The sequence below is a fragment of the Peromyscus maniculatus genome, chromosome 22 (assembly GCF_049852395.1).
Source record: "Peromyscus maniculatus bairdii isolate BWxNUB_F1_BW_parent chromosome 22, HU_Pman_BW_mat_3.1, whole genome shotgun sequence".
Taxonomy (NCBI): domain Eukaryota; kingdom Metazoa; phylum Chordata; class Mammalia; order Rodentia; family Cricetidae; genus Peromyscus; species Peromyscus maniculatus.
The window spans coordinates 37297449-37324857 of record NC_134873.1 but is presented as its reverse complement, the minus strand read 5'-3'; the positions used below and the strand labels follow the sequence as shown (position 1 = coordinate 37324857).

General features: G+C 43.5%; 1 protein-coding gene across 18 annotated transcripts in view; it reads right to left on the bottom strand.

Moving 5' to 3' along the window:
- The window catches only part of Myt1l (myelin transcription factor 1 like), a 409971-nt gene that overhangs the window by 318038 nt on the left and 64524 nt on the right, over positions 1-27409 (bottom strand). The window contains exon 3 of one of the 18 annotated variants that reach the window (XM_076559630.1): positions 524-650. The exons of the other annotated variants lie outside the window; for them this stretch is intronic. The gene's annotated coding sequence lies outside the window, so the exon portion shown is untranslated. The remainder of the gene's footprint in view (positions 1-523; positions 651-27409) is intronic. 18 annotated transcript variants of the gene reach the window in all.

The following is a 27409-nucleotide window of genomic DNA, read 5'->3' as shown; positions in this document are numbered from 1 at the left end:
AATATATATGTAGAATATATATGCATATATACATACACATATACCTATACACACATAAACATACATATATATATATATGTATCTATCAATCAATCAATCACCCTCACCATTCACCTATATGTATGTAACAAATGAAATCAAAGCTATAGGCTCCGACTTAACTTTTGACAATTTTAAATTTTCATATTAATTTTTGTTAGCAAATTTTTAAAATGTATAAATGTGAGCATTTTAAATAGTTTACATTATCACTCATCAAAAACATTTTTAAAGGTCCCAAAACAGAACCCCCTTTCTAAATGTTCCTTTTAAGATGAGTCTTTCTCATTAATTACTACTACTTAACTGTACTTTGAAGTAGGAATAAATGTATTTTTCTAAAAATATCTCCTGTTTCTGGACTCCATGGCTGTCATCGATTAACAGCAATTTTGGGGCATGTGTCTTTTTGAAAAAGAAAAACACAGTTCAGCTTTAAGGCTGACAGCTCTGAGGCATTCTTACTGTGTAGTAATGAGCAGACCTTTGGGTGGCACTGGTGATTTCCACAGCCGTGTCCTCTTTTGTTACAAAGTATAAAATGTTGCAGAAGAGCTCGTGCAGCCACTGCGGAGTCCTCGTAATTAACCGGAACAGACCAACAGCAAAGCCTGTGGAAGAAAGCGCAGTCCCTGGACAAGCTTTCCTTTACATTTTACTTTATTTTTGTTCTTCCTCGCCCTCGGGACACTGTACGAGATGCCTGGATGACATTGAAAAGGGAGAAGTGTTTATACCTGTGTCTGTATTTTATTCTAGAAATACAACAGATTTGCTGATTTTGATACAAATAATCTTTCTTAGACCCCCCCCCCATGTCAAAGTCCTGGAGTCCTGCACTGATGATCATGCCCCAGGGACTTACTTTATAACAGACCAGCTGGTCATTTAGGAGCATGTGGGATGCCTGGTTTATGATCTCCAGTGTGGATCTTGTGACTAAGGAGCATGAAGAATAATTAAATCTATACGATTTTACAATCCTAGGTGTTATATGAACAAGTACATATAATTTGCTTACAGTAGCAGACTTAGATTTTTAACCCCATAGTCGCTGTGTTACAAAATATATGTATGTATAGTATATAAGTCACACAGCTGGCTGGATCATTGTTGATTAGGTGTACTATTGCAGCATTAATTCAAATGTTTGCCTTTTCCATCCTCAATTCTGACCTTCCCCCTCATTCTTAATCAGCCCAATGGTCACAGATCACTGGTGTTATAGACAGTGCTCACCTAGTTATGGTCTGACTATCTACCCTGGGTTCTCATAGTTGTGGTCATTGCTATGCCCAAACAACACATTTAAAACACACAGATCTTGGATTTGGCCCATGAAGTCCAGGTAGTTTTTTCTTTCTTCAAGCCTCTGCAGTTTGATCACCTCAGTTTTAGACCTTGGCAAAGCTGTTTCATGTGCTATGCCCAAGGCTAGGCACTGTGTGGCCTGAGGATGCAGAGATCCCTGGCAGGTGTCCCTATATATTTCCTATGTGGGTTAGCTGGTGTGAGCCTGTCTCTTTCATGATGGGTTAGGGTTAGGTCTAGGTCAGGGTTGGATTTAGGGTTAGATGTAGCAAAATGCTCTATATGTCTTGTACACCGCCATAGAATACTCTGTATACGACTTCCTATATGCTGACAAAATTTAAGTACAGTACTACAGAATTTCCTGTGCAAAAACAAAGAACTTCCTAGATAAATGTAGAACTTTCTAGATAACTCTAGAACTTCCTGTACAACACTGGGAAACTTCCTAGATAACTATAGAACTTCCTGTACAACAATGTAGAGCTACCTAGGTAGCTTTGGAGTTTCTGTACAGCACTGTAAAATGTTCATACACTGTTACAAGACTTTCTAAATTCTGTAGAACTTCCCATACAATAAATATTGTACAATGCTACATGACTTCCTGCACAACACTGCAGAACTTCCTAGGCATCTGTAGAACTTCCTGTACAATGCTGGAGAACTTCCTGTACAACAATAGGGGACTTCCTAGATAACTATAGAATGTGGTGGTATTGTGTTCCCCAAAATATTATGTACCCTAATAAATTTATCTGGGGTCAGAGAACAGACAGCCACTAGATACAGAGGCTAGAAAATGGTGGCACTCACACCTTTAATTCTAGCATTCCAGAGATAGAAATCCCTCTGGATCTCTGTGAGTTCAAGGCCACATTGGAAACAGCCAAGCATGGTGACTCACGTCTTTAATCCCAGAAAGCCAGCCTTTAATCCTAGGGAGTGATGGTAGAAAGCAGAAAGGTATATAAGGCGTGAGGACCAGGAACTAGAAGCATTTGGCTGGTTAAGCTTTCAGGCTTTGGAGCAACACAGTTCAGCTGGGATTCATTCTGGATGAGGACTCAGAGGCTTCCAGTCTGAGGAAACAGGACCAGCTGAGGAATTGGTGAGGTGAGATAGCTGTGGCTTATTCTGTCTCTCTGACCTTCCGGTATTCACCCCAATAACCTGGCTCCGGGTTTGATTTTATTAGTAAGAACTTTTAAGATTCCTTCTACACCTGGCGCCCAACGTTCATGTTACAAATTCATGAAAAAGCTGTTTGCCTGTGGCCTTGTGAGCCCCAGCTCAGGCCCAAGCTACACTCAGCCAGTTGTGGTGGCGCACGCCGGTAGGATTTGCTGAAGGAGACAGAGGAAGCAGGATCCTGAGTTTGAGGCTGGCCTAGGAGACTTGGGAGAAGCTTTGGCCTGGACTGAGCCACAAACAGTGGTGGGACTATGGAAGCAGTGGCTACTGCTCCACGTTGCCAGCTCCTTCTCATCATGTTGGTGACTGCGGTGATGCTGCTACCTGGGACGAAGGGTTTACTGCTGCTGGTTCAGAGAAGAATTGCCAGGACCATTGTGTTACAAGAAAGCATTGGCAAAGGTCAGTTTGGAAAAGCTTGGCAAGACAAATGGTGGGGAGAAATTGTTGTGAAGATTTTCTGTTCTAGGGAAGAATGTTCATGGTTCCGAGAGACATTTATCAGACTGTGATTGCTCCAAACCACAGAGGAGGCACACACACACACGCATACACACACACACACACACACACACACACACACACACACACACACACAAAGTCTGCATGGAACCATGACCACACCTAACAGCAACTTTGAAATCTTCAAAAGGACTATGGTAAAGCCATTAAGCTGATTAATACCACGAAAAGATCTGCTTTGGACTACAAACTGCTTAGGACAATTTTGAGATGGCTAGTTGAGATGATCCAGTCTGACAGACTACTTGAATAAAGACTCGAAACAAGTCCTGAACTTTCCTTTTATGCAGAGACTGGACAAATGATACAGGACTTGACAATTAACCCAAAAAATTTTCTTTTCAAGATTCCCTAAAGATATCTTCACCCCTAGAAAGCAAAAAGAAAAAGAGAATATAGATATGAGATAGATCATCGAATCTACTTTGAGAAAAAAGATAAAGAAATAATAGGATAAATAGGTAGATCACTGAATCTACCCTGAAGAAAAAGGGGAAGATATAAAAATGACAAAAGGTAGACTACTGAATCTATTATGAAAAGAAAAAAGAGAGAATATGGATATGATAAGATAAAAAGGGAGATTATGGAATCTACTTTTAAAAAAGAACTAGTTGTTTTAAATAAGATAAGCAATGAAAATTTTTTGGTCTGAGTTTATCAGATGTTACTGGACTGGACATTGTTAATATATATAATGGAGTTTTTTTGTCTGAATCTGTCAAATGTTAATGGACTAGACATTGTTAATGTAATCTTGACTGTATATTGCATATACTTATTGGAGATAGTTTTTCTTGTATTAGTTATAAGCTTTTTTAATTTTAGACAAAAAGAGAGGAAATGTGGTGGTATTGTGTTCCCCAAAATATTGTGTACCCTAATAAATTTATCTGGGGTCAGAGAACAGACAGCTACTAGATACAGAGGCTTTTAATAAGAACTTTTAAGATTCCTGCTATAATAGAACTTCCTGTACAACAATGTAGAGCTACCTAGGTAGTGTTGGAAGTTTCTGTACAGCATTGTAAAGTGTTCATACACTGTTACAGGACTTCCTAAATGCTTTAGAATTTAGAATTTCCTGTACAATACTGCACAACACTGCAGAAGTAGCTGCAGAACTTCCTATACAACAACTTAGAACTTCCTGGATAGCTTTGGGACTTTCTTCACATACTACACTACTTTCTATATAGTTGTAGAACTTCCTATGTAGTTTCAGAGCTTCCTGTGTAGTTTTAGAACTTCCTGTGTAGTTGTAGAACTTACCCTGTAGTAGAAGAACTCCTTATGTAACTGCAGAACTTCCTGTGTAGCTGCAGAACTTCCTGTTTGATGACTGAACTTCCCATGTAGATAGATGCAGAACTTCCTATGTAGCTGCAGAACTTCCTCTACAATAGTACAAGGTGCCCTGCACAACTTTAGAACTTGTACAATATTAAAAGCATTTCCTGTGTATAACTGCAGAACTTCCTATAATTGTGCAGGGTATTTTTTTTTTTTTGTCCAACTACAGAGTTCCTTGCACAATACTGCAGAATGTCCTGTAGAAGTCCTCTAGTCCTCAGGAGCATAGAGGCCAGGGGGGGGGGGGGGGGAGGGCGGGGGCGGGGGGGGGGGGGGCTGTGTCCCAGCCCGGCCTGAGGTTAGCCATTCTAACTCTGAATTGTCTTTTCTTGCCTTACATTAGTAAATTCGTATTGTAGTTAGATGACCAGAACCTAAGTTATTTATTGATGAAAACCTGTAGCGCTGCCTTTCACGGGCTTCTAAGGTAAGGTCCACAGTAGCCCCAGCTGCAGATCAGAGTATGGTTGGTTTCTAGGTCTCTTTCCGCAGCTCCTGCTCCACAGCTGTTCTTGTCTTGCTCTACTTCACTGCTGGTCAAGATTAGTCTCATAGTCGTGCAAATGGCCTCATCACTCTAGCTTTCCTCTTTTGTTTTGTCGTGTTTTTTGTGTAGCCTTGGCTGTCGTCACACTCATAGAGATCCACCTGCCTCTGCCTCCCAAGGCCTGGGATTAGAGGAGTGCACCACCACCCGGCTCTAGCTTTCCTTTTTATCACTCAAGTATGGTTGTTAAAATAATAATCCCTTCCTCACAGAGCATGCCCATCTCTCCAGCATGGAAGCCACCACTCCCTACAAGGCCCTGCTCTTGATCAGCAAGCAATGCTTCTTTAATTTTATTTCATTGAGATGAATCAAAGTTTGGTATGGATGTTTGATTGGTGTAAATTGACTAGAAATGTGAAACTTTTATAAAAGAATGCCACAAGAAACCCAAGGAGGAAAAAATATCCCAGTGTAGCAACCAGACAGGCCCGGCATTGAAGGGGGGAGGGGGCTTCTGGTTGCCAGTGCTCTGCTGAGCTCTCTCTGCTCCATGTTACATGGAAGTGTCTTCCCACTTTGACTACATCCTAGGAAATGGGATTTTCTCATCAGCGTTTTATACATTGGAACACAGTGAGGCACCAGGGTCCAGATGTTCACCCAGGATCAGAGTGAGAGGTGAAGGGGCTGTGTCGGCTCCAAAGCTCAAGTTCATGACCCACAGCATGAATGCTAAGCAACAGCAGAGCAAGGATGGGGTCAACAACAGTACCCATGTTCTTTACTTCAGGGACAGCCATGAGCTGATACCCTAGAGCAGTGGTTCCCAACTGTGGGTAGCAAACCTTTTGGGGATCGAATGACCCTTTCACTGGGGTTAGATATCAGATATCAGGCATGTCAGATATTTACATTGCAATTTATAACAATTGCAAAATTATAGTTATGAAGTAGAAATGAAAATAATGTTATGGTTGTAGGTCACCACGACATGAGGAACTGTGTTAAAGGGTGGCAGAGTTGGGAAGGTTAGGAACCGCTGAACTGGAGGTTACAATGCAGGACACAGTTAAAGTGGAGGCCAGGATACCTCTCCTCAGTCTCTAGGAACACAAAACATTTTTATGGATTTGCTGTTGCTGCTATTTTCAACTTACTTTATTTTGGAAGTACTGAGGATTGAACCTAGGTCCTCACACATGCAAGGGAAACACTCTACCACCAATCAACAACTCTGGTCCTTCCACCCAATTTTTATTATTCATTTGTTTGGTTCACATATAAATGAATGGATTTGTGTTATAAACGGGGAAAGTGAAAATTAGAGAAGGAAGGTTACATGGGAGAGGGGATGGCAGGATAGGGGGCCAGCATTGGAGTGACTGCTAACACTAAAGGCCCTGTGGAAACCTCCTGCTGTAGAAGACTCCTACAATGTCAACATATATAAAAGGAGTTTAAACAGAGTCACCACATTGATGGGGGACAATGCCCCAACTAGACATCATAGCATACCAGATAAAGTGCCAAGTTAAAGAAATGGGTTACATTTTTTTGAGTCCTTGGCCAAAGGGTGCAAACATTACAGGCTGTTGCCAATGCTACTGGTTACCCATAACCTGGTGACAAGACTCTGGCTGAATACAGAACATTCTTACATTATAGATCATGGAGAAATAGAGCTGGCGCTCAACTGAAGGCTCCGCCCCCACTGACTAGTATTGATAATGCTGGGAGGGGCTATGCATGCTCCTGGAGGGTGGAAGTGATCATCAGTCTTGCTCAACTGCAAACCCTGTGAGCTACAAGAAAGGCCTGAGGACAGATATGCCTGCTCCTGTAATAGTGGCATGAAAGTAAGGAGAATAACCAACCACTTTTCAAAATTGGATTTAAGGCTTGTCCCTGAGATCAAAGAACGACCTGACACTGTTCATGAGGCCACAAATCTCAGACTAGATAGGTCATGAGCTCTAGGGGAAAACCTACTACTACTACTCTGCTAAGTGAATGTAGCAGTGAAACTACTCTTAATGATCTATTGTCATAGCCATAGATCAGAGCATTGCTCAAAACCCATTCGATAAGCTCCTTCTTACAGCAGATGATAACTAACACAGAGACCTGCAAATAAACAGTGTGTAGAAAGTGGGAGACCTGAGTGCTCAGTCCTAAAAAGGACGTCTATATCATGATCCAGGGTCCCCTCAAAGCTCCGGGATCCATGTGGAAGAGGGGATAGAAACTGTAAGAACCAGAGGTGATTGATGACTTCAAGGAAACTATGTTTTCCAGAAAAACCAGGGCAGATGCACATATAAATTCACAGAGACTATGACAGCATACTCAAGATCTGTACAAGTTTAAGACAGACAGAATCTCAGCAGGACAAAGTAGAAGTGGGCACAAAAATCTCACCCCTAGCCAAGAAGAGATTCACAATTGATAGTTGCTGGGAGAGGGAAACTCAGTTTTACTCAACAGAGTGTCACTGAGTACATCAACCATACTCCAGGGCAGGCCCCATGCTTAGGAACTCAACGGTTTGAGAGGGGTGTGTGTGTGTGTGTGTGTGTGTGTGTGTGTGTGTGTGTGTGTGTGTGTGTGTGTGTTTTAAGAGAGAGAAAGAACATGAAGTTGGGTGGTTAGGGGTGAGGGAGGATCCGAGAGGAGTTTGGGAATATGATCAAATATATTGTATGAAATTCTCAAAGAATAAATGAAAACAGAAAGCAAACAAACAGAGCCAGACTTCGAGAAAGCCAGACAAAAGGAAGTAGATCTCTCTCTCTCTCTCTCTCTCTCTCTCTCTCTCTCTCTCTCTCTCTCTCTCTCTCTCTCTCTCTCACACACACACACACACACACACACACACACACACATCATTATTATACTTTTTCTTACTCATTTCCTACTGTCCTCTACTCTCCTTCTCAACCTTCTGCTAGTCCCATCGCTTCAGAGTAGTTTTGTCTTCTTTTTCATGACATATTTTCCATAACTCTTATTTCCTCATTCGTTCTCCTTAGTCCACTTCTTTCCTCATGGCCCTCTTTCTATTTTCATGCACACATACATATACACACATGCATGCACGTATGCACGCACGCATGCAGGCATGCACAAAGCTGTTTATAATTTTGTAGCTAATCTGTGGTATGCTTGCTAATCTCTTAGGAAAATCTAGACTATTCCCCATTCCCACTGAACATCATAAGTAATGAAGGATGGCATCTACCCAATATATCATAGGACATATGCTTTGCTGTGGGATGATTTCTAAATGAGAGGTGATCCTCTGCTGTCCTACTTTATCTGTCAGCTCCTCTGGACTCTGAAGACCGCTTCCTGCACTTGAGACAAGATCTTCTCTTGATTTCTGGTTGCCGCTTCCCTGTTCTTCTTCCACCTGCAGGGGTAGCTCTTTCTCTGGCTTTCAGCGGCCTCCCCTGTGGCCTGGTTGCAGAGTCTGCAGAGCTCAGCCTTCAGACCTCGTCTCCCTCCCACTCCATGTTGGTTTCTGATGACCACCTCTACAGAGATGAGTCGTGGAGGCATCTCTACAGTCTGAAAATTCACCTCTGAACTTTGACTCCTGGGTTCACTCTCTACTTAGTATGTCCACTGCGATTCTTGACTACGTAAGCTTCCTTTGACCGTAGTAGGATACCACATGCTTCCTTGAAACGGTCCAACTGCCAAGTCTGTGGGATGGCAGACTGTGAGAGCCCAGGCAAGGGTGAAGTTGATTGGATGGTGTGGTCTGATGAGGTGTTCCACGGGAACCATCCTCACCTCCTACCAACCTTGTTACTATCGGCCCCGCACAGCTGCTTTTGTTCCATGTTGTGATTCATATAAAAAGGCAACTGTCTCTTAAAAAATTCACTGTCCAATGTTCCCTGTTATTTGTTTCAGCTGAGAAAAAGACTCCTCTGAAGTTAGGAGTTAAAATGTATCTCACACCATTGTTTTGAAACACAGTTTGCAGGGTTGCCAATGAAGTAAAAGCTCATTATTTTTTTAAATATTTTTAAATATTTTTTCTAGCTTATCAAAATAACTTTAGTTTAATTATTCTAAAAACTAATTTCTAATATTCAGAGTAAAATGGAAAGAATATTAACACGTTGACTACTACTGTCTAATCAGACTCTGAGCTCTGGTTTACATTTCAATTCCTCTTATGCCAGATACATAGGGAAGTGTCTCCTGTCAACTTATCTTGCAGGTCTGTAGTTGGGGCAAGAAATCTTAATCTGATTAGATAGTGGGATTTTAAAATGTTTAATATTATTTAGAGATGATATGTTTATTTTATGGTCAGTTTCTTTGTTACTTATGTTTGAAGAGTTTTGGAGAAATAAGTTGATATAAATCTGTTCTATGAGTTTTAAGCATACCACCTTTTACAGGTGGGGATTTGTATGGCAGACTCTCGCATGGTTGTAGTTTCAAGTGGTACTGAAGCTAAATTCCTTAGTTAGATATTCAGACCCGATACGGAATGTCTGCACTGGTCCGGACTTTCACAGAGATGGAGGCTTCCACCAACGGTTCTGGTGAAGGGTATGTTGTCCCTGATCTGTGTGTAGACAGATCCTTGGTGTGAGCATCAAGAAACCTGGGTGCTAATTTAATTACTGTCGACCTTCTCATCTACAAAAAGGAAAGGATTTTAGAATAAGTACAGTGGGAAATGGAGGCAGTGGAGAAGGACAAGGTCAAGTGTTCTGACTTTCCTCTGCCAGTAAAGACCTTTGTTCCCATCCCTCTGGGGAAGGAGTCTTCAGGGAACATACAAATGTGTGCCAGAGGTCCTTGCTGACAGGCCTGTGCATGCTCCAGTGAGTGTAAAAGCACAAGTCCAGACACGTCTGTGTTTTAAGTAGGCTCTTTGTATGCCTGAATATACACAAATACTTAAAACGGATGTTTATACAAATAAAATAATATTATTAAATAAGCTTGGATGGAGTTATTTATATATATGTGTATCTTATAGCATATGTTTTATGTATGATATCTTTATTAGCTTTCTAGATCTGCTTCCTTTCTTTGAAAATAGAGTCCGACTAATGTATAGACCCATCTGTATTCATCTTTCCCTTGTATTTGAAACCAGAAGGTTTCCATGGTGTTGTTAGAATATATCACATAAACAACTAGTCATGTATGCCTTTGCACAGTTTTGAAGATGCTGCTACAGGATGAGCTCCTTTCAAGGGAGTCACCGAGACAAAGGGTATTCTCCTCACCTTGGCTGGCCTTGTGATGTAGGACCAAGAGTGCCATACCAGCCTGAATGCCCTTGTCATTCATTAACAAGGATAGCTGACTCAAGATACTTAAATTATCTGTGGTCGATATAGGAGAAGTAGCAATATAGGGGCCCTCAGTTCAACATGCACATCTTGTAGGCAGAGCACTATATTCAGTGAGGATCTGTCTCTATTTGTGTCTGCACCTGCTATACATAAAGCCTCTGAGACAGACACACACACACACACACACACACACATACACACGATAGACAACACATCAGGCAGCTCTGACAATACACAGCCAAAAGGAATCTGAACCCTTGTGTGTAACACAAGTCTTCAAAGGTCTTATAATAATAATAATAATAATAATAATAATAATAATAATAATAATAATAATAAAAACATAGCCAGATATCAGGGTGAAAGCTGAAGGATCAGAGAAGCAGAACAGCCAGACACTAGTTCTTACCTCTACAAAATCCTCAGCCTCAAGAGAGTGAGTTCCTGTCTCCTCATGCCTTATATACCTTTCTGTATCATGCCACATTACTTCCAGGGATTAAAGGCGTGTGTCACCACTGCCTGGTTCTGTTTCTCTCCTGTACTGGATAAATCCCATGTAGCCCAGTGTGGCTTTGAACTCACAGAAACTCAGACGGATCTCTGCCTCACAGTGATAGGATTAAAGATGTGTGCCACCACTGCCTGACTTCTATGTCTAATTTAGTGGCTGTCTCTGTCCTCTGATCCCCAGGTAACCTTTATTGGGGTACACAATACATCACCACACTTGTGTGTCTACTCCACAGCATTCATCCTCTTGCTACAATGTGAAGCCTTCCATAGAATAAAACTACAGACCAGTTGAGAGGCAGTGGGAATAAGTGTGGTATGGGAAGATATACAGGAGCAAAGCACCATAGATATGGTACTACACACACACACACACACACACACACACACACACACACACACACACATGTCTGGGTATGTATAAAAATGTCATAAAGAAGCCTATGGGTTTATATAATTAATATACACTAATAAAAATATAATAAATCAAACCATGTTTGGTAATTTATAATGTATAGACTTCTCTGAAGGAAAAAAAAAAAAACAATTTGTTCTAAGTCCTTGCTTTGATTAACCAGGGAGCTGCAGGGAATTTTCACATCCCTGTTTAATTGTTCACTTACATACAAGTGCTGACTGCAAACCAGTGCTTCACTTTTCACTTAGGACTCTTCCCTGGCCTGTCAGTAGATGGTACTTCACGTTTCATCTGGCTGCCCTTCTCCACTGTGGGGGTGAATGTTCAGTTGAAAAGTCAGCTGCCATCAACTTCCTTTTATGAGTAAACTAGTTGTAGAGGTAGTAAAGATACCAAGAAGTCCAGTGGGCTAACCCTAACCCATCAGCAGCTGTTTTTTTTATCCTTTGCACTTCAAAGGTACCATGTTACTTTTCTGGTGGGGATTTACCTCACACTCTGATTCCTGAGATTAAGTCATCACAAAGTATGCTATACAATACATGTGGCCCTTCCTGGAGGGTCTACTGAGAAGCTGAATCCAGAAGTACAGCTTTGGTATGTGAGCAGAGTCTCTTCTTTGAGTGGCTGCTCATGTGTCCCCCTGAATTGTGATGGTAATGTCAGAAACTTCCTGTGTATCCACGGCCACCAACAAGTTGCATGCCTGAGAAGTCACATATGACAGGAGCAGCCAGCTCCTGCCCAACAGCAGACTGTGGGAAGTCCCCTTCCAGCAGTAGCCGCAGGAAGGAGGACTCCACAGGTAGCAAATCTGACATCCTGAAGTGGCCTGTGGCTGTCACTCAGCCGGCTGCTCACTGTGCTGAGGGACTCCACCACAGAAGCCATTGTCCCTGACTGACCTTTGAGTCATAGCTATTTGCATAATGTCAAGACGTGTGGAAGAAGGGGACCTGGTAAACTCCTCCTGGGATCTTCCTGTGTGCAGAAATGACAGCCATGGCTACAGGGGAGTCAGGCTTCACTGAGCGTTATTGTAAAAAAAAATTCTATGCACAGACATGTCCCAGGGTTCTGGACACCCACCCAGGGGCCTTGGAGAAGTTACCCCCCTGCCGGTGGAGGCAGCTCACAGCAAAGTGCTCTCAAATACACAGAGACAGCAAGAAGGAACGGAGGCTGCCTCCTCACAAGCCTTCCCACCAGAAGCCCAGCTTCGCTATTTCCTCTCCCTTCTGTTTTCGTTCTTCCAGAGCTAGTGAGTCAGACAGAGAGAAATACAACAGCCAAATAGTCAAGCCTGAGAGAAAACGCCGCACCACCAGAGGGGATGTGAGAGATCTTTGCTGTCATCTATATATCTTTCCACCCATTCGGTTTGTTTTTCGCCTCTTTGTCTGCCTGTCTGTCTACCATTCACTAATTTATAAGATTTACAAGGCTAAGTGAGTCATGGCTTACACTATCCCAGGCTTGTTGGGAGAAATGGCACACACAAAAATAGACAATGACTCCTTTTTTTATTTTGACTCAGGATTTCATTATAGAGCCCAAGCTGAACTTGAACTCACTCATAGTTCTTCTGCCTCAGCCTCCCAGGTGCCGGGATTAAAAGTCTATACCACCATGCCCAGATAGTGACAGCTGTTTTCAGGACCACTGCGTTTCTACATGCATGCTCTGACTCCTCGCTGCTGCTCACCATTGTCACAGTCTGCCTGCTTTGTTTGGTTCTCCAGACTCTGATGTTGTTAGATCTGAAAAGTCAGCAGAACAAGCGAGTGGTCACAGCGGTCCTCAGAGTGACACACATCTTATGCCCGAGCCAGAAATACTGAAAATCGATTCTGTAAATTTTCCACAGTTTTGAAAAATGTTCCTGTGGTAGAGAACACTGTGTTGAACATTCAATAAGACCCACACTTCTGTGAGTTCTCTTTGTGAAAGGGAAATGGAAGAATGCACTCAGCCTGGGACCTACTGTGTTTGGGATGGAATGTCTTCAGCCTGGGACCTGCTGAGAATGGGGGCGGGGATGACTTCAGCTGGGACCTACTGGGTGTGGGGATGGCGTGTCTTCTTCAGCCTGGGACCTGCTCCATGAGAGGAGGGAAGATTCCAGGATGCAGACAGATGGCATTTAGAAGGAAGCAGCTACAACAGCTGAAAGGGAGACATGGGCATTTATGGAGGACTGTAACGTCAGAGAGCAGCCCACTCCTGATCAGCAGGCCCCTGTCCCCCTGGTGTTAGTGTGAGAGCAGAGAAGAAGCAGGGCAGCCTCCCTGAGTGTATAAGCCTCCTGCCTCCACCAGGGCTACACCGTGCTCCCGATGTCAGTGCTCCCTGGAAGCACTCGGAGTCAGAGCAGCCACCTGCTCTTCAGTTTACCCAAGTGCATGCAGCTGCAAAAGGGACGGAATGGCTGCTGCGGGCTGTTATGAATGCGAACACAGCCTCTCCTGACGGTGTACCCATGTGGAAAGGACATTATGAGTTTTTCATGTGACTTACGTTCAGTGGTTTTGCCTGGGCAATGTGACAGGCTTTCAGGCTCTTTGCTTAAGGACATGACTATAAAGGTGAAACAGAAGGGGTGTGGTCCGTGATGGGAGGGGTGGGGTCAGCCTGAGGAGAATCATGGTCAGTAGAGGGCGACATGGTCAGTGGTAAAAACAAGCAAGGCTGGCGGTGGTAAGGAAGGATGTGATCATCAGTGAAGAGAGGTGTGATCAGTGTTAGGTCAGCGCTGAGGAGGGCGTGGTCAGGAGTGAGGAGGGCGTGGTCAGGAGTGAGGAGGGCGTGGTCAGGGCTGAGGAGGGGCATGGTCAGGAGTGGGGAGGGCGTGGCCAGGAGTGAGGAGGGCGTGGTCAGGAGTGAGGAGGGGCGTGGTCAGGAGCGAGGAGGGGCGTGGTCAGGAGTAGGGAGGGCGTGGTCAGGAGTGGGGAGGGCGTGGTAAGTGCTGAGGAGGGGCGTGGTCAGTAGTGAGGAAGGCATGGTCAAGACTGAGGAGGGAATGGTCAGTGGTGATGAAGAGCATGGTCAGTTGTTATGAGAGGCGTGGTCAGGGCTGTGAAGGACATTGTCAGTGGTGATGAGGGACATGGTCAAGGCTGAGGAGGGGCGTGGTCAGGACTGAGGAGGACATGGTCAGGGCTAAGTAGGGGCGTGGTCAGGACTGAGGAGGGGTGTGGTCAGTGGTGATGAGGGGCGTGGTCAAACCTGAGGAGGACAGACAGACATAAATTAAAATCCCCTGGTTACTACTGCCACCCGTGACTGTGGTGTCAGTTTCTTTAAGTTTGGCCATCTTGTTTTGTCTCTGTTCTTTCTCTGGACAGGTATTTCTCTTTAATCTCTACTCCCTGTCACTGCTGGCCCTGCAGAGTGCCTCTATTTAGCAAGGAGTAAGGTTGGGTGTAGCATGAAGCATCCCTGGGCTGATAGGTGTGGAGAGGCTGCAACAGGTACTCTGTATATCACCTTTTAGGCACTCCTTCAATGTTGTAGATGGTCAGCAAATAGTTTTTCTTAAGGAAGAAGGGCTTTTTTGTCCGACTTTTGGTGGCTCCACTCCTTGGGGTGAGGTAGGTGGACCTGAGAAGTGAGGAAAGAATGCCCGCCCTCAACACAGTCCATCCAGTGCCCCCACACTCAGGGCAGTTCTGGCTCTTATTCAACACTTTCTCAAATCCCACACACCCAGAGGTGCTTTACTAATGTTCTGAGCTTTTTTCATGCAATCTAGTTTGACAACAGACATTCACTACCACCAGCCCAGAGACCATCCTCATCAAGTTGACATTTGGTAACATTCTTGAGTGAGTTAGTAAGGTAAGTTCTTTTTATACCTGGGGAGCCTTGGAGAAAGTTCTTGTTCTACAGAGCTGGGCCTTCTCGAGGTCCTATGAGCAGCTTGAAGGTCAAGATTTGACTTAATCCTAACTCCAGGTTCAGTTATTTTTTCCTGGGCATCCCTCCTTCCCATCAGTTCACACAGTGAGTGGCATCTGTACGTGCTAGGGTTTGGGGTAGGTGGGTGTGAGTCCTTTAGGGTGCATATGTTGGGTCAACACTGTTGACTGCTGGTGCCTTTGTCTTAAAGTAAGGCATAGAAGAAAATGATTGAATCCTCTGAGGATTTTCATAGAAAAAGTAGACCTAATCCACAAGCCTCTCATGATTCCTGTCTGATGGCCCTGGGACTTTCTTCCATCTCTCAGACTCTTTCTGAAATCCACTCACCTGAGGCTGACACACGGGCCCACTGCTGTTGGACTTGAACTTCCAATACTGTGAGATAATTAAACCTATTTTCTTTAGAAAGTGTCCAGACTCTGCTATTTTGTTATAGCAACAAAAAGGGACTCAGACAATGTAATGTGATAAACAAACCCAGAATCAGGGAGTAGCTCTCAGAGATTGGGGGTGCAGGTGGGGTTAAGGCCTCAGTAAGAAGCGAAGAACAAATTTGATTTCTCTTAGATCAATTGTATACTACAAAGTAGACTGCTAAGAGCTTTACACATTTCAATATTGCTGAGAGATTAAAGTTTAATATTCTCATCATAAAAAGTTAAATACTCAAGATGACATTAGCTAGCTTTATTTAATCATCCTACATCCTTAAAGTCATTATATTACTGGTCACCTCATCAATATATACAACTGCAGTTTGTCGATACAAACACATTTTAAACAAACCAGACAAGAAGGCATGTCTGTCTCACCACTCTGGTGTATTTCCTGTGCAGAAGCTTGTCTAACTGACTGCAACCCCATTTGTCAGCTCTGCCCATTGTCTCCTGAGCTCTTAAAGTCCTTTGTAGGAAGTCCTTACCTGGTTCTCAGAAGAGGAATTACAAGTGGCCAAAAAAAAATGCAAATCAAAATAATAACTACATCCCCCCTTACTCCAGTCAGAATGAGGACCTGTTAATAAACAACAAATGCTAGTAAGAACTGGGACTGGGGGTGGTGTTGTGGAATATTATTTTAAGGTGTGTCATATTTGTTTGTGCTGTGGAACATTTGTTTAACGGTGCAAAGATGTGTTACATTCTTTTATGTTGCCTTTAACTCTGTGAAGCTGTGTTACTGTGCCTGTCTAAAACACCTGATGGTCTAATAAATAACTGGCCAATAGCAAGACAGGAGAAAGGATAGGGAGGGCTGGCAGGCAGGGAGAAGAAATAGAAGGAGAAATCTGGGAGGAGAAGGAGAAGGAATGAGAGGAGAGGAGGATGCTAGGGATTAGGCACCCAGATACACAGCCAGCCATGGAGTAAGAGAGAAAGTAAGATTTACAGAAGTAAGAGAAAGGAAAAAGCCCAGAGGCAAAAGAAAGATAATTTAAAGTTAGGAAAAGCTGGCAAGAAACAAGCCAAGCTAAGGTCAGACATTTATAATTAAAAATAAGCGTTTATGTGTGATTTATTGGGGAGCCGGGTGTTGGTCCCCCCAAAAGAGCAAAAACAACCAGGGTGGGGGTGGGGAAACCCTTCACACTGATGGTGGGAGGGTTTCCTGGGACAGCCACTGTGGAAATCTGTATGGAGGTTCCTCACGGAACTGAAAGAAACAGGCTGTGGTCTAGCTGTACCATCCCCAAAGGACTCTGAGTCAGCACAACACAGAGATGGCCTCACAACCATGACTACTGCATCACTATTCCCATCAGCTAAGACATGGCACCAGCCTGGTGTCTGTCAACAAGTTGGTGGATAAAGAAATCACAGTCTATACACAGTGGATTTTTATTCAAAAAAAAAAGAAGGACATTATGTCATTTACTCCTGGATGGCACTGGAGGTCATTGATTATATTAAGACACACCCCCACAAAACAAACAAAAACCAGACAGAGAAATACTATATTGTCTTCTATTGAACCTAGGTTTTTACATGTATGTGTGCCAATAAAATAGAATGGAGAGTATGAAAGGGTATGAAAAGGGCTAGCAGGAAATGGGAGAGGAGAAGATAATGGAGGACGAATGTGACCAAAGTGTGTGATGTATTTGAATGAAAAATGCCAAAGTAGAACTCATTAATTTGTATAACGGATATACATTGATAAAAATGGGGCTAAAACAGAACAAAGGAAAAACGAAGTTGCTGGGTGGGGTCATGCTGAACATGAGAGCAGCTGCCTTCTGCCACCCACTCCTGAAAGGCAAAACAAGATGTGGACAGAGGGGACACAAGGCAGGGGTGGCTCCCCCACTGAGGACAATTACCAATGGAACTACAGAAGATGGAGCCTACTTATCTACCCCAGTCCTGCAGGTTGCAGATGGAGGAAACACAGCTGATAAACTGAGGTGGTCCTTCCTTGTATCTCTGAGTTGCTTGCTGTGGCTCCTGAAGGTTTTCTGTGTCACGTGGCCCTGGAGTGGGCTGGTGTGGTGATACTTTATTTGTGCAGAAATGTGATATTTTATTTGTATGTTAATAAATAAAGTTTGCCTGGAGATCAGAAGTCAGCGAGCCATAAACAGAAGTCAGGCAGTGGTAGCCCACGCCCTTAATCTGATCACATGGCAGGCAGGGTCTCTGTGTGGTCAAGGACACAGCCAAACATGGTGGCACAAGCCTTTAATCCCAGTACCAACCATAGAGACCTGGAGGTCTGTATAGACAGGCAGTGATGAGGAAGTCACGTGGCTGGGCTTAGAGCCAATGACAAGGCTAAACAGGAAGGCAATAAAAGCACGGGTCAGACAGGAAGAAACTCTCTGTGTGGAAGCTACTGCTGGTGGTAAGCTAAGGCTAGTCATGGCTATTCACTCTGATCTCTTTGGCTGTTACCTCTGTATTTGACTCTGCTTCTTATTTAATAAGACTGTTTAGAAATTCATCTACAGGCTGGTATTGACTTCAGAGCCTGGACACATTGCTGGACCCATGATGTGGAAAGAGAAAGTAGTGGCCTCAGGTAGGTGTAGGGGAACAAGCAGAATCCAATTTGCCTTGTGGGGTGATTTGAGAGTAAGCAGGGCCAGCCACACAGGTGCACAGAAGAGACATGAATGCCATCCTGTGGAATTGAAGTCAACAGTGGGCTGCAAGGAGGACCTAGAACTCACAGCCATTTAGAGGTCCAATGCAATGGCATTTTGTCCAATCATAAAGTATTTGTGGGACTGTAGAGGTAGGTCAGTGGTTGAGAGAACTGGCTGCTCTTCCAGAGGACTTGGGTTCATTTCCTAGCACGCACGTGATTCATAGTTGCCTGCAACTCCAATTCCAGAGGATCTAGTGCCTTCTTCTAGCTTCTTCAGGCATGTATGCAGGCAAAACACACATATGCATGAAATTTTTGAAAAAAAAATAGTATTTGGGACAAGAGGAATGAGTCACTGCTGAAAAACATTCTCATGTAGAGTTGTGTGTGTGTGTGTGTGTGTGTGTGTGTGTGTGTGTGTGTGTGTGTGTGTGTGTGTAAGCACACTCAAGTGCATGAGTTTTCTTTACATGAGGCCATGTCAGGGCCGGAGAGAGAGGGAACACAAACTCAGAGACAGGCTTGTGGTTCCTGCCTACGCCTGTGCTTATTTTATGTGATAGAATGTGAACTCAAATTGCTATGAAAATCTCTTCTATAAGTTTTAAATGGCAACTTGCCCATCTATATCAGGTCGAAAGCTGCGTTTGTGACATGCAGAGACATATCTGTCTTCTCAGTGCACACTTGTCTTTCTACTCCCTGCAAATGAGAATTGCGTGTGTAGAAAGTAAAGAGCATATAACTCACACATGTGGCTGCTTTCTAGGCCATTTCAATTAAAAATAATAGTGCTGGATGGGTTTGTAATTTCACAGTTGTCTTGGCTTCCCTGCTCTGAAGAAATAAAAGGAAGAGGCATTGCTGTGGGTCTGCAGATCAAGGCACTAAAGATAGAAACTCACATCCTGAATCCCAAGATCATCGTCACATGGGTGTCTCAGGCGATGTGTTTACAGTGGGGCAGACATTGAAAAGTTTGAGAGATCATCTTTAGATTCATCACATGTGTCTGTGCTGGTCATTATGCTTGGGATGAGATTTCAGATGAAAAGGAATGGGAAAGGTTGGTGGGAGGAATTTGTGTTGCCCCCAGTATACACTCCTGGGACGTCATCCCTCCAGGTTCTGCTTTACACCTGGTTCTACTGTTTCTGTGTGGTCCTTTTCAGGAAGCAGTTGGTGGAACAGGGTTGTAGAGTGTCCTTGCTAGGTTCTCAGGGCTCCCACAGCTCCGAGCTAAGCAGGAAAGCAACAACCCTCACTGACTCACTCCGAGAATAAATTCAGACTATTTTGGAAAGTGGACTTCACTATTTACTTTTCATATAGCTCTGGCTAATGCCTGCCAGGAAGCCACTTCAGGGAGGGAGAACTGACTTTGGCTCACAGTTTGAGATGATACAGTCCCTCATGTCAGGAAAGGTGTGATGACCGAAGTGTGAGGTGGCTACCGTCAGGAAGCAGAGAGAGCAGACCGGAACTGACTGACTTTCTCCAGAGAGACTCCACCTTAGAAAGGTCCCACAACCTTCTCAAACAGCCCCAGAGGCTGGGGACCAGGTATCTGGTAGGGGACACTCCATATCCAAACTACCCCACAGAATTTGAGTGCATGTCTTCACGGGACAGTGCAGTGGTGGTTCAGCGGCCTCTTCCCTTCGAGGCTTGCTTCTCAGACTCTGGCCTCAGGCTCTGGCTACCTCTGCCTACAGCCCTGGCCATTTGCCTGGCTCTTTTGGTAGGCTTCCACCATCTCTGTGTTTCCCTCATCCCTCTGCCTCTTCCTTGGCCCAAGGTCTGCCTATGAACATGTTTGTTAGAATATACTGACTCTCCTTTTTTCCTACTTGGTTCTGGCCACTTATATCTCTATCCAGGTTGATATCAACCCTGTTTCGGGGTCTCCTCATCCTTAATCTTGACCTCCCTGGCATTGTCTCCACATTAACTACTTCTTAGACCCTTCGTCCAGTTGGGTGCATTTATCTTATGCCTTAGCCTTCTGCTGTTCTCTGATTGATGAGTGTGTCTATCTAGACCCCCATCCCTACCCTAGACTCACCATAGCCCTGGTAGTAGACTTAAACCTCAGGTAACTGGCTCGTTTCCATGGTGATACTATACACCAATATTCCTTACACTCATCATTTTTATAATGAGCATCCCCCACTCCCCTGCCATCCTTTCTTTTTAAAAAATTGATTTACCAGCCTGTACTCATTGTACAAAGCAATGGGTTTCCGCAAGGCATCTTTGTTTGAGAGTGTCACTTCTTGAGCTACATTCTCCCCCATGACCATCCTTACAACTTTCCCACTGGTCTCCTTCCCCTTCCCATACAGTTCCCCTTCTGGTTTCATTGTGTGTGTGTGTGTGTGTGTGTGTGTGTGTGTGTGTGTGTGTGTGTGTGTGTAAAATATAGGTTTCACATATGAGAGAAAACATTATTATTTGTCTTTCTCTGTTGGGTTTATTTCACTTAACATGATGATGTATAGTTCCATGCATCTTGTTGCAAATCAAATAATCTCAAGATTTACGTATTTCCATAGTCACATTCAATATTCATATAGTTTTAAATCCGTATTTAGCATGTTATGCCTTTTTCTTTATCCTAGTCTTGGGGGATCTGGAATTATAGTCAGCACCAGAGTGGGTGGGGCATTGTGAGACCAGCTTTGTGTGACTATGACCACACCTCCCTGCCACATTGAGCCTGGTTACTGGCCACCAACAATGGGTGGTAAATAGGTGTTTTCTACTTGGAGGTTAGCTTACTTGTTAATGTATGATGCAGACAAGTTAATTCAGTACCAAGAATTGAAAGGTACTTGGCATTTCCAGGGTATAGCCACACCAGCTCTTCACTGTGGCATTCAGAACCACCTGAAGGTAACATATGCCAGGTAAGAAGCCTGTCAAATTTATGCGTATGCCTGCATATATTCAGAAGGGAAAAGGGAGGAAGCACTTTCTACAGGATGCCACTATTTCTTACTTGGTGAACATTTTGTTTTCAGAATTATATTCCTTTATAGTCTTTATTCTTGCAGCAATGCATATCAGTAGCAGGTGAGATTATTTCAATCCATCAGTCAAGAAGTTAAGAAACATTAAAGAATTTTTAAAGAAGCTGAGTGTTAAAGAGCTTTGTGGAGTGCTAGTAGCCACTGAAAAACCAGATAAGGGCCATCTAGACAGGAGTGCCTTCATCCTGCACGGGGAAGGTGGGGAGTGCCCCATGGTGTTCACTTAGAAGTGTCTGAGGCTGCAGTCAGTGCTGAGACAGGGAATGGAGGGGGTCTTATCTGTTCTCATCACCAACTCCATCCTTCCTATGGGATGGCTTGGCAGTCCAAACTACAGCTACATCACAAAAAAAGTGAGAAGCAACCTCAATGAGGGAGGTAGCTGGAAGACAGAGATAGCTGGTGTGTGTATGGGATTCAGGAGGGGAAGGTACCAGCCAGAGACAAGGCAGGGGCCTGTGGGTCTGTTCCCTCTCAATGGACTTGAGGTAACCCCATGCGGTGGTTTGAATAGGCACGGCCCTCATAGACTGATGTGTTTGAAGGCTTTGCCCACATGGAGTGATACTCTTAGGAGGTGTGGCCTTGTTGGAGGAAATGTATCACTGTGGGGATAGGCTTTGAGGTCTCACATGCTCAAGCTATGCCCAATGTGGCACACAGCCTCCTTCTGCTGCCTGCAGATCAAGATGTAGAACTCTCAGCTCCTCCAGCATCAGGTATGCCTGTGTGTACTGCCATGCTTCTAGTCATGATGATAATGGACTAAACTTCTGAAACTGTAAGCCAGCCCCAGTTAAATGTTTTCCTTTACAAGAGTTGCTGAGGTCATGGTGTCTCTTCACAGCAATAGAAACCCCAGCTAAGACACCCCACCAGGGTAGCATCTTTGGGCTTCCAGCTGTGGGTTTTCTCCTACTGCTTGGCAGAGGAAGGGGCAGAGGGATGACATTCATAACATAGAACAGTCACCTAAATGTGGAGGCAGAGACATAGAGGGAAACAAGGCATAGCATTATCCAATGCTGTGGTGGGGACTCTATTTCTCTTGGCTGTTCAGTGGTGTAACATTATCACATAAATAATGTTACATAGACGGTTCTTATGTGGTACCTGAGTTTCACAAACTAAAGCAAGGAGCTCTTGTATCTATTCTGGAACTCCCCAGCAAATCTCACTTCAATTTATTCCTCCTCTTCTACCATATCCAGGGGGTGGGGAATGGCATTAGATTATGGAGGACTTCTAAATTCCTATTGGCTTCTAGTCAGATAGGTTTACTTAGTAACAAAGAAGTAACTCACAAAGGAGGAGAGGGTGTGCTCCCACTCCCAGCTACAATGGCCTCAGGACTGCCCACATGGTCTCATGTTGCAATGTGAAGCCAGGGACTGATATAAATGTATTTTGACCATTTCTTCCCTGTAGCTAGTGAAGTGCTCAGTATATATGGACTGAAGGGTGTGTGAATGGACAGACAGATGGGGAGAGGAAGGGAGAAAGGAGGAGATAACAGGGAGATGGGAAGAATAATATTTGTAGCCTGCCCCCCCATGGCTTTAATTTTTAACATTTTATTTATTTGTGTGTGCGCATGAGTGTGCATGTATACACGTGTGTCTGTGTGCATGCATGCACATTTGTATGAATGTGCCAGTGTACATGTGGAGGTTGGAACACAATTTGTTAGAATTATTTCTCCTTTTTAATCCCTGGGATTGAACTCGGGTCATCAGGTTTGGTGGCAAGCTCCCTTACCTATCTCACTGGCTTTTTATCATGTAGACAGCAGTGTGACATGAGTTAAACTTTTCCAAGAATGACTCTGAACGCAGAGTTTAGATTTATTGCCACACTCTTGCAAACCCTTGTAAACCACGTGTCTCTCCCACACACAAAGTAAGTCCACTACTCATCTCCCAGATAGATGAGCAAGCAAGATTAGCAGGCTCCATGGACCACTCTTATCAACAATGCAACAAGAGCAGTTCAGTAGTGGTTCATGCCGCCTCAAAAACATCCCACGAGCTGGTATCAAAGGAAACTACACACCTTCACTTCATGTGACGTAAAAACCTTGATGATTGGTCTAGAAGACCATGTCCTGTGTGAGTCTTTCTCTCTCTCACTTGCTGTTTTACTTAGACTTTGCCTTCATAATGACAACACAGAATCTGTACATCTACACACTCTGGATGGACACAATGGAAGAATAAACTTCCTCTGTGTCCATGCACATGGCTGCCATGCATTAAATGGAAGTTCCAGACTTTCTAATCCTTACAGAATACACATTACAGTATACAGTTGCACTTTTTCTTTATTATTGTGGTACTAATATCTTCTATGTCCACAGATAGGTGTACACAGGAATAGGCAGTCCATGGAATGTGACACCATCTGTGGTTTCAGGCAGTCTTGTGAGGTCTTGGGTTGTACTTCTCATGGAAGTTCAGAATGGGAAAAGGCTCACTGAGGAGGAAAGCTAATTTCTAACACATGTACAAGTATTTGCACCATAGTGTAATATAGAATGTGATTTTATAAAAGGCTGATTTAAGTCCTTTGATCAAAACATGGCACCTGTACAGCTGGTACCTAAATTCCTGCAGTAAGAGGAGAGAGGTCTGGGAGGTAGACTCTAAGTCTACCTTAGAACAGGGCTAAGGAAAAATCCAGCAGGACCAAGGGGAAGAAAAAAAACAGAGTTCACAGAGAGGAGACACAGGCAAGAAATGTGAACAGAGAGGCTCCCAAAGTTGGAAGATAAAAAAACAGAAAGGACAGGCAAGTTGAGGATGAGGAACTGAAATTGTGTTAACCAAAAATTATATGCTATTCCAGTTTCCTGAACGTGAGTGTTAGGAGCCAAGCTTTTTGGGAAGACTAATCCTATTTAAAAGCCCTAAGAGACTTCACTATTCAAAGACATTCTCAGTGAGTTCTTTTGCAAACAGAATGATTCTTCTGTGAAATAAGTAATCTTCTAGACAAACTTATCTCCATAAGGCTTAAATCAGACCATGGCCTCACATAGCATATCTCTTGATATAGATTCAGAGACACCTTCTAAATGCATACTCTAACAGACAAAATACAAATTTTAAAATCTAGCTGTGGACCACCACCATATAAAGTTACAACTTTCTTTGGGAAACTAAAGTATTAACTAACAAAAACAACAACAACAACAAAAACCAAACACCTCAGACAATGGGTTTGTCTCACCTAATTACAAATAAGCATAAAATCTTTCAGGAAGAGCCTTCTATGGCATGGCCTATCTCTAGGGTTGGGTTGGTTTATAGGGATACATGAAACTTGCTTGTAGAATGCACAGAAACCATATAACTTCCCTGGATTATACTGTTTTGTTTTGGATTCAGGAAGGAAATGCAAGTGACCCAGAGGAGTCTGCACTGGATTCTGCACACCCCATGGTGTACCACAGCACACCAAACAGTGATAACTGGTAAATTTTGGCCAATGTAGAAAATGTACACATCACAGAAACTATGCATTCAGATGGCCAGACTGGCTAGCACGGCTTTTCTCCAACAAGGCCTACACAAGTGTGAGGCAACCCATGAACCAATAGACTCCAGGTTTTTTGAACAGCTGAATTTCAGATACACCCAAAAGGTGATGAAATACCAACTTCACAACAAGCAGTCATATAATATAGGTGTGATCATTTTGAGTATGTTTTTGCTTCAGTGAGGTATGCTCAAGGTGCATGTAGGAAAACATTCAAGCCTGTCAAAGGATGTTATGATAATGATTAGATGCAGTAGCATATGCATAAAATCCCAGCATGCTCCCACCAGGAGAAGGGAGGGTGAGATAGAATCACCAGAAACTTGTGAGGTAGTTCACCTGGTATATATAGCAGTAAACAAGAGAGACCCTGTTTCAAACAAGGTAGAAGGTGACAAATGTTAATCAAGATTTTCATCCAACTGGTATAAGCACACATATCTATCTCTCTATCTCTCTACCTTTCTATCTATCTATCTACCTATCTATCTATCTATTCTATCCAGAGAGAGAGACAGACAGACAGGCAGACAGATAGACAGACAGGAATGTCTGTCTCTGCTGGGGAAGGGATTTCCCAAAGACTAGCCAATATTCTGGTTTGTGTGTCTACTTGAAAATTTAAATAATAAACTTTTGAGAGATTCTTGGTTGATAGACATACAAGAAAGAATACATAGAAATCTCCCTTTCCTGTTGATTTATGGAATACAGAATCCCTCCCTTCCAATATCCTCTTTGTTCTTACAACACTGTGCAGTAGGTAGAACAGATCCCACCCCCATATCCTATGTGAGGATGAGGATGCCAGAGGAAAAGCAGCCTTGCAGAAAAGCACGTTTTGTGTGTGTGTGTGTGTGTGTGTGTGAGAGAGAGAGAGAGAGAGAGAGAGAGAGAGAGAGAGAGAGAGAGAGAGAGAGAGAGAGAAAGGGAGGGAGGGAGGCAGAGGGAGGGAGGGGAGGGGAGGAGAGGAGAGGAGAGAATTGCTGAGTTTCTCAGACCACAGCTCCAGCCCCAGAGCCAGCTTGCCAGAGGCAGGATAGCCAAAGGGATATTGGCATCAAAAATACAAAACAACCTACAAAGACGATGTGCTTGGCAAGCCCGTGTAGCCACTGAGTGGGCATTTCCTGAGACTTTGCAATGGCCAGCAGCCCAGACTCGCCAGAAAACAGAATTCATGATTCTGAATTTTTTTCTTCAGCCCACCAGGTTACCTGAAGGAGTTGAAATGCAACCCCCCTGCAGTGCTACTCTGCAATGCTTGCTAGGAGAGAGATGAGAAATTAAAGAAAAATTAAAGCGGGGCACTTTGGCTTCTGTGTGCCTTGGTTTCCCCATCACAGAGTTCTGTGAACCTTTGATAAAGTATAGTACATTTTTATCTCAAGGTCTGGAACACAATGGTGGGCAAGTTTCATCTGTTGTGATTGTTATGGTGTCAAGAAGCTGTTCCAAGTGATCAAATGTGTCAACTAAATCTCCAAGATTTAGTTGTCTTCAGTTGATTTCCTGTAGACAGTGAAACCAGTTTTAATCATAGCATTAGCAACTGTGAAGAAGCCAAGGACCCATTCTTGTAAGGCTGTTGTCCTTCATGCAACTTCAGCCTGTCTTAGGTAGGGTTTACTTAGGGAAGGAAGCCAGTAGGGAAGACTCCATTCTGTCCACTGAGAATCCAAATGACTTTAGGAGCAATAATTAAACCAGCTCCCATTTGAGGATAGAATTTTCAAAGGATTTTTTTTTTATCAAGAATCCTATTATCTAGAATTATTAATCTTTGGAACATAAAAGATCCATAGAACCCAGGCTAAGTCAATGTTCCATTTTCCAGCTATTTGTACCCTGTGCACATGTGGAGTCCACAGTGCTACGCCCCTCAATAACCTTTCATCCTGAAGGATCACTGTTGAAAACTGAGCCCAAGGACATCACAGTGCATCTGCCATGTCAAAGAAATGGGCATTTCTGGATGCGTGTATTCACAGCTTCTACCCTTCTCTGTGCAGACTGCATTAACTATTTGTTCTTTGGTGCTTCTCTACACCTGCTCAGAATCAGGAGCTTGGGAGACATTGCAGAGTTTCCAAAAAGGAAGCTCTCTGTGTGTTTTCACAGGAGGAGCACTGTTTGTCATCTCTTCAACCGTCCCCAAACCCTTAGGTGAGTTGAACTGTTGCAAGAGGGATCAGACAGTCTGAACTTTGAAAATATTAGCTATCTGCTGTTTAAAAACAATGGCTCTCAACTCCAATTTTCAGTCATTCCCCTGGAAATGAGTCAAAAGTGGCTAAAATCTTGAGAAGACTACACAATAGAAGATGTAGAAACAGTCCAGAACAATAAGCAGCATTTTCAACAGCATGAAGACAGTGTGTGTGTGTGTGTGTGTGTGTGTGTGTGTGTGTGTGTGTGTGTGTTTTGTTTAGATAACAAAGAACAACTGACTATAGGTAGGAGTTTCTGACAGGTAGCTAAAGCTATAATTAGAGGCAAAGGCATAGCAATCTTTGTGTCAGCAGTAACAGATGAGGGAAGGCTGGCATGTAGAGTTGCAGAGCAGTTGCTGATGTTTACTTGTGTGAGTGGGCAAGTGCATGCAAATAACTCCCACACATCCAAACAGACACATGCACATATAGGGCTGTACATGGGATCCCGT